The following is an 8,978-nucleotide window of genomic DNA, read 5'->3' as shown; positions in this document are numbered from 1 at the left end:
TTACATTATCATTCTATGGAATCAATGATACTTGCATAGAAAGGCTCAATAATTGAGACAGACAATGTACATTATCTTCCAATCAATTACTGTGTGTGTGTGTGTGTGTGTGTGTGTGTGTGTGTGTGTGTGTGTGTGTGTGTGTGTGTGTGTGTGTGTGTGTGTGTGTGTGTGTGTGTGTGTGTGTGGTGGCAGGGGGGCTGCTCTGTCTGCACTGTGTGAATAACTTTACTCTCCTGAAATCCTGACCCACCTGGCCTTAGATCAGCTCATGGGACAATACTGCACTAACCCAACAACTAGCAAATGCATTATACCAGATGTAGAAATCCAGTCACTACAAATGTATCCATAGTTAATTGCTCCCTTGTTGAGAGCAACTATAACTCTCACTCATGAATTCTTGCACCACAGTAATCCTTTGGTTTCATGTATTTATTTGTATTCCTCATTCACATGTGGCCTTTCAACTGCAAAATGAAGAGGATTTAAAGCTGCACATGTACATTAGAGAGGAATAATTAGATTCTTGATCAGATGGAGTGACACTATTTCCCCAGGTTGTCATTCTGTGGAGTCCCAGAGGAAGGCTGTGTTTCTCTGGCTTCAGCTCTGAGGTCTAAGCCCTCCCACCTGAGAGAGCTGGACCTCAGCTACAATCACCCAGGAGACTCAGGACTGGCGCTGCTCTCTGCTGTACAGAAAGATCCACTCTGTAACCTACAGACACTCAGGTAAAGGCTGAATATGTGGCTGGACGTATCAATGAGATTAATGCACTGTATCTATTTTCCACATGATTGTGAGTGTGTCATTCAACCTCTGTGGGTTCTTCTGTGGTTGATATAGTGTGGACCATGGTGGAGAGTGCAGGCTCAAACCTGGGCTGATCAAATGTAAGTCACCAATGCTGTAGACAACAGGACTGTGATATTACTCAAGAACCAGGGTACAGCAGAGTTCAAACAGAGCACCAGTATTGTATTCATATGTAAATCTAAAATATTAGTAAATGTGAATTAGTTGTATCCCTTGTAAAACATTTTCAATTAATAAGTAATATTTTGTGAAGTAAAAATGTTATCATAACAAGATGACATTGTGAATATTGTAATTTATTAAATTGTATTGATTTGATGATTATTTTTGCCTTCTCAATCAGATGCCTGTGAGCTCACTCTGGACCCAAACACAGCACACAGAATCCTCTCTCTGTCTGAGGAGAACAGAAAGGTGACACTGGGGAGAGAGAAGCAGCCGTATCCTGATCACCCAGAGAGATTTGAGCGCTGGCACCAGGTGCTGTGTAGAGAGGGTCTGACTGGGCGCCGTTACTGGGAGGTAGGGTGGAGTGGGGGAATGGCTGATATAGGAGTGACATATAAAGGAATCAGCAGGAGAGGAGAGGGTAAAGACTGTGGGTTGGGAAACAATGACAAGTCCTGGAGTCTGTTCTGCTCTGGTAACAGTTACTCCGCCTGGCACAATAATAAGAAGACTGACATACCTGTCCCCTCCTCTGGCTCCCACAGAGTAGGAGTGTATCTTATAAGAGTGTATCTGGACTGGCCGGCCGGCACTCTGTCCTTCTACAGCGTCTCCTCTGACACACGGACCCTCCTGCACACATTCCACTCCACATTCACTGAGCCCCTCTACCCAGGGTTTAGGGTTTGGGGCGATGGCTGTTCATTGACCCTGTGTAAACTAGTCTCAGGGAGATCACACTGAACACCAAAGGCTCAAAGATGACGAATCAGAACATGATGTCATGATGTAGTTTTACGATCACATCAAGCTTCATACACTCAAACTCAAAGGTTGTGATTTTCCACTAAGGTCAAGCCGACACACATGCAGTTGGATAGTCGTGTGTTTTCACTGAGATGTTGGATGTACAGATGTTCCCTCTCCCAGTGTGTAGGGTGTAGGGTGTTTATTAAATTATTAAATTAAATAAAATGCATCTGATAGTGAAATAGACTTGAATAATTGAGTGACAAAAAACAGAAGCTTACGTGTTTTTAAAAAAAAAATAGTTATGGAAATGCAACTGATAGTGAAACAATCCAGATAAATGATTAGATGATCAAATCAGACTGATGATGAACTCTGAGAATAACACAGGAGAGAGTGTCTGTATGTATATAACAGTTGGTTAGATTGGGTGTTTGAGTTGTGATGCTGGATCACGTTGCTGTGTGTAAGATAGCAGGGAGTGGATGTGAAGACAGCTCTCCTTCTCTGTCAGGACAACATGGACATGTTCTGTAATTCACTTTCCATAGATTCCTTCACCTGTCTGTCTATCCAACGCACATGTTGTTCCTTCTCCTGTGTGTGTGTGTGTGTGTGTGTGTGTGTGTGTGTGTGTGTGCGTGTGTGTGTGTGTGTGTGTGTGTGTGTGTGTGTGTGTGTGTGGTCAGAGAGGATGAGGGGAGACACATTTAACTGTGTAATTGTATTGATAATGTCCTGTACTTGTAACATTCAAGCCTCTGTTGTTTTATATTGATTGTTACATTCCTTTACAGTTCAGTCTTCTTCTAGTTGGTACTGTCGGCCATCATGCTTTATGTTAACATGTATAGTTTATTTCCCTCTTCTATTCTCCCATGGACCAAACACAACTCACAAACCTCATTTCCCCCCAAGTGCCTCTGTGTTTTGGTAGTAATGACAGTAACTCTTACCTTCTGCCTCCTCCTTCTCATTCTGATAAAGGCAGCACTAGTCTACTAGCCTGAACTAACCCTGGAGTCAAGGTCCTTCATTTACTACAATGATGATGATGATGATGATGATGTCCATATAAACAAAGTATTTGTGAAACAAAGAGCCGTGTGTCCTCATGTTGACTCTCCACATGGCAGAGAGGCATGTCTTGTTTGCAAGTACACCAGAAATAATACACAATGTACCATAATGGACTGAAATGACCATGTGAAAAGATAGAATCATGTCTAAATAAAGAAAATAACCTGGTAGATAAAATTGATTACGTTTATTTATTTTTGCCATCAATCCTCACACAATGCCCCATAATGACAAAGGGAAAACATGTTTTTAAACATTTTGAAATACAGAAATATGTCAAGTACATAAGGATTCAGTTTAATTTAATACCAGTTTAATTCATAACCAACACACCTGACTTTAATTTCCTCGATTGGGGAATGGCTTTGTGGGTAGTCAGCCATCTTGTTGTTTAAGACCTTGTGGGGGGACATGCAGCGTTCGGCCTGTAGAGGGAGCTACAGCACCGTGGCCAGGGTTACGTCGGCGAGGCTCCGTTGCACACCTGTTGCAAATGAAGCCTCGTTGACTAGATGGTTTAAGATGTTAGGGTTAGATGTCTCGGCGTTCGAGAGGAGGACGGCGACTGGAAAGTGTGTTTGGAGGAGGCTGGACAGCCAACAGAAGAAATAATAACCATTTTTATAATAAACGGGACATTCCCTTACCAACACACTGCGTCCGCCTATCTGTGAGCAAGGGACTTGTTACAGACCTATTCAGATGAATCCGATTTACTGCAACAATCACCAGGATAGAAACAGTTAACTAACTAACTAACTGTTTCTATCCTGGTGATTGTTGCATTAGATCAGATTCATCTGGATAGATCTGGAACAATGGAGGATGGCAAACACACCTGATAATGAATAGTTTCATTATCACTTACACACCTGTATCATTTTTCTGGAATGTCAAACACATAAAATCCATTGGTTGAGTTTAGACAACACTGACCAGGTAGAAGAAAGTTCTCTACAGCAATGTCATGCCATAGGTAGAGATGTGTAACATTCAGAGACAATTGTGCCTTGTTTTTTTATCTTTATTCCCCATGAAGCCAGACCTTGTTCCAGACCTATCCAGATGAATCTGATCAAATGCAACAATGCCTCTTGTTCTGTAATGTGTCATATATTTTATAATAACAAGACCATTTTCCCAAGTGGGTGACAATAAAGCTTTTCTGAAACTGAATCTCAAAGATGATCTTAAAGCGATATTGCAAAGAACCATAGGAGTCCAGTACATAGTAGGCTGTCATTGTAGATGTGTACACAGCAGCAGCTTTCAACACTGGTAGGATGTGGCTTGGGAGGGCAATGGTCTAGGCAGTGTGAGGTCCCATGCACACACATGCACCTGTGTGTGTATGTGATTAGTGTGCATGAACCTATAGTTAGATTGACATCCCTCTAACCCAATCAATCCACCCACTCTCACCTTCAGCCAATGGGCTTCACTGGCAGGGCCAGTATAAAAGGACTGGGACACACCCCCAACAGGTCCTTTGCTGATGGACTCCTTGCTGAAAGCATGTGCATTTTAGCTCTCGCTCTTTTTGAGGTATTTTGTCTATGCATCTGGTGAGTGCTTTTAGTTCTGCAAATCGTGATTTCCAGTCTTTGGTTTGAGTTTTGGCTTCACCAGATTAAAATAGATTCACCCTAACATGTCTTCTGTCTTCTGTTTCTGTCATTTTCCAGTACTCTTTCTGTAAAAATCTAGCCCTGCTACGCTGCCTCAAATGCTGTTTTTGATGGGTGTGATTTAAGAGGTTGTTGACATTTTACATTCCTCCCATGTTAGTCGGCACAGTAGAAGTGTGATTGACTATAGCTAGTTCATACAGTAGAAGTGTGATTGACTATAGCTAGTTCATACAGTAGCATTGGGACTGTAGCTAGTTCATACAGTAGCAGTGTGATTGACTGTAGCTAGTTCATACAGTAGCAGTGTGATTGACTGTAGTTAGTTCATACAGTAGCAGTGTGATTGACTGTAGCTAGTTCATACAGTAGCAGTGTGATTGACTGTAGCTAGTTCATACAGTAGCAGTGTGATTGACTGTAGCTAGTTCATACAGTAGCATTGGGACTGTAGCTAGTTCATATAGTAGCAGTGTGATTGACTGTAGCTAGTTCATACAGTAGCATTGGGACTGTAGCTAGTTCATACAGTAGCAGTGTGATTGACTGTAGCTAGTTCATACAGTAGCAGTGTGATTGACTGTAGCTAGTTCATACAGTAGCAGTGTGATTGACTGTAGCTAGTTCATACAGTAGCAGTGTGATTGACTGTAGCTAGTTCATACAGTAGCAGTGTGATTGACTGTAGCTAGTTCATACAGTAGCATTGGGACTGTAGCTAGTTCATATAGTAGCAGTGTGATTGACTGTAGCTAGTTCATACAGTAGCATTGGGACTGTAGCTAGTTCATACAGTAGCAGTGTGATTGACTGTAGCTAGTTCATACAGTAGCAGTGTGATTGACTGTAGCTAGTTCATACAGTAGCAGTGTGATTGACTGGAGCTAGTTCATACAGTAGCATTGGGACTGTAGCTAGTTCATATAGTAGCAGTGTGATTGACTGTAGCTAGTTCATACAGTAGCATTGGGACTGTAGCTAGTTCATACAGTAGCATTGGGACTGTAGCTAGTTCATACAGTAGCAGTGTGATTGACTGGAGCTAGTTCATACAGTAGCATTGGGACTGTAGCTAGTTCATATAGTAGCAGTGTGATTGACTGTAGCTAGTTCATACAGTAGCATTGGGACTGTAGCTAGTTCATACAGTAGCAGTGTGATTGACTGTAGCTAGTTCATACAGTAGCATTGGGACTGTAGCTAGTTCATACAGTAGCAGTGTGATTGACTGTAGCTAGTTCATACAGTAGCAGTGTGATTGACTGTAGCTAGTTCATACAGTAGCAGTGTGATTGACTGTAGCTAGTTCATACAGTAGCATTGGGACTGTAGCTAGTTCATATAGTAGCAGTGTGATTGACTGTAGCTAGTTCATACAGTAGCATTGGGACTGTAGCTAGTTCATACAGTAGCAGTGTGATTGACTGTAGCTAGTTCATACAGTAGCAGTGTGATTGACTGTAGCTAGTTCATACAGTAGCAGTGTGATTGACTGTAGCTAGTTCATACAGTAGCATTGGGACTGTAGCTAGTTCATATAGTAGCAGTGTGATTGACTGTAGCTAGTTCATACAGTAGCATTGGGACTGTAGCTAGTTCATACAGTAGCAGTGTGATTGACTGTAGCTAGTTCATACAGTAGCAGTGTGATTGACTGTAGCTAGTTCATACAGTAGCAGTGTGATTGACTGTAGCTAGTTCATACAGTAGCAGTGTGATTGACTGTAGCTAGTTCATATAGTAGCAGTGTGATTGACTGTAGCTAGTTCATACAGTAGCATTGGGACTGTAGCTAGTTCATACAGTAGCAGTGTGATTGACTGTAGCTAGTTCATACAGTAGCAGTGTGATTGACTGTAGCTAGTTCATACAGTAGCATTGGGACTGTAGCTAGTTCATATAGTAGCAGTGTGATTGACTGTAGCTAGTTCATACAGTAGCATTGGGACTGTAGCTAGTTCATACAGTAGCAGTGTGATTGACTGTAGCTAGTTCATACAGTAGCAGTGTGATTGACTGTAGCTAGTTCATACAGTAGCATTGGGACTGTAGCTAGTTCATATAGTAGCAGTGTGATTGACTGTAGCTAGTTCATACAGTAGCATTGGGACTGTAGCTAGTTCATACAGTAGCAGTGTGATTGACTGTAGCTAGTTCATACAGTAGCAGTGTGATTGACTGTAGCTAGTTCATACAGTAGCAGTGTGATTGACTGTAGCTAGTTCATACAGTAGCAGAGTGATTGACTGTAGCTAGTTTATACAGTTGCAGTGTGATTGACTGTAGCTAATTTATACAGTTGCACTGTGATTGACTGTAGCTAGTTTATACAGTTGCAGTGTGATTGACTGTAGCTAGTTCATACAGTAGCAGTGTGATTGACTGTAGCTAGTTCATACAGTAGCAGTGTGATTAACTGTAGCTAGTTCATACAGTAGCCGTGTGATTGACTGTAGCTACCTCAAAGATACTCTGCACATCGTGGACATCCTCAAAGATGAGTGGCACATCCTCCACGACCACACCCTGCTCAACGTCCACCAACAGCACAGCCAAGGCCTCCACCTGGACCCGGTCAGCCCTCTCTACATAAGGACAATAATGACATAGAACCACTCAGCATGTGTTGCTAGAATACAAAACAGCATCGCACAAATCCAAAACGTACATGCCTTGCCAAAATGCACGGAGTTGGCTAGCAAGCTAGCTAGTTCAAGCTAAAGGTAACTCTTAGCAACGCCCTTCGACACTGTCAACGGGTTACTTAGCCACCTAGCAGCTAACAATGCTATCATTGCTTCTAACTGGCAAAATAATCATTGTACACACAATTTGGGAGATATGTGTCTACTGTAAAATGTAATTAAATGTCACATACCCTCTTCGAAGTCGCTGTCGCTTTCCTCTTCACGATCGCGAACCTTGCTTCGCGAGTGCTTGGACTGGGGGCAGACGTTTCTACGACAGGTTGTTGGTCTTGTTTTCTGTTTGGCAGGGCTCCCGTTGGGAGGACAGCGACTTCGAAAGCGGGTATGTGATGTTTAATTACATTTTACAGCAGTAGACACATAGTCAACAAATGTGTCTTTATAATGGCATGACACTTTGTCAGTTGGTAGCAATGGTAGCATTGTTAGCTTTAGCTTGAACTAGCTAGCTTGCAAGTCACCTCCATGCATTTTGGACTTGTGCTGTGTTGTTTCACAACAAATATTGAGTGGTTCAGAGAGAGTCTAACTATTGTTATTGCTCATACTTATTCTTCTTTTTCTTATCATTATTATTGACCGGTATACTCCTGCCAGAATCAATAGACCTATGTAGGCTTGGAGGTCTGCCCGATCCAATTCTCTCCACTTGTCCCCAAACACACGCCTCCCCTCCAAGTTTGTCATGTCCAGTAAAGTTTTCTCAATTGATTCTGGTAAAAAAGAGTTGGAAACGTCCTCCTCTGTCTCTGGTTCAATTTCCATCTCCTCTCCATCATCGAAAATATGGTCCAGAGCCTCTCTGACAGACAGTCGCCTTCTCAGTCGCTTGTACATTGTGTTCACAGAGTAAAATGAGCAAGGCACAAAGAAGGCTTTATATATGGGGTCTGTGAGAAGATATGAGACATTGTTTAGTCTGGAAGGTGTGGTTCCCGTGGGGGGATGGGCACATACAGTACGCACAGAAAGAAAGGTTCCCATAAAACAAACACAAAATTGTTTAGTCTGGGAGGTGCAAAGAGAGAGGTTCTCATAACTAACACCAAATTGTTTGCTTTGAAGGTGTGAGAACCAACCGCCCTCTGTGTGTGTGTGTGTGTGTGAGAGTGAGAGTGAGAGTGAGAGTGAGAGTGAGAGTGTGTGCGTGTGTGTGTGTGTAACTGGGCAGATTCACCATATCTCCCTGCCTGGTCCTTGGCTGTAGGTGAACGGAACGAAGGTGAACGTGTCCACGACCGTTGAGGTGGCCTCTGGCGTGTCTGTCAGTAGTAGTGACAGGATGGTGGTCGTCCGTCTCAGCATGTACAACACCACCCTCGAGTACAACGGCGACACCCTGGCCATTTGGAAGGTCGGAGTTCGTCCGCTGGATGGCGTCTGTTCGCACGGTGCTTCCAGCGGGGACCCGGCGAAGTGGAAGAACAGCAACTACGGTTCAACAAGGTAAATGTTGTCAGGTTATGATAGAGTAGCAATCCAGGACACACACACACACACACACACACACACACACACACACACACACACAGTCCTGAGTGATGTACTCACCCCCACTTCCAAGTGATATATCCTCGAACCCCGGGCCATGTTGCTCCTGTGTGTGTGTGTGTGTGTGTGTGTGTGTGTGTGTGTTGCTCCTCCACAGCTGTGCTGCCAACATAACAACTGACATGAGAGCCAACTGCACTGAGAAGGTCAACCAGCTGTGTGGCGTCATGGTTAATAGCAGCGGCCCCTTCGCCGCCTGCCATAACTCCACCCCCCCAGGGCCGTACGTGGAGGCCTGCGTGTTTGACCTGTGCCGCCACGGCCCGGTGGACCG

The sequence above is a fragment of the Argentina silus genome, assembly GCF_951799395.1.
Source record: "Argentina silus genome assembly, chromosome: Y".
NCBI classification, from domain to species: domain Eukaryota; kingdom Metazoa; phylum Chordata; class Actinopteri; order Argentiniformes; family Argentinidae; genus Argentina; species Argentina silus.
The sequence above is the reverse complement of the archived record's forward strand: the minus strand, read 5'-3'. Positions refer to the sequence as shown.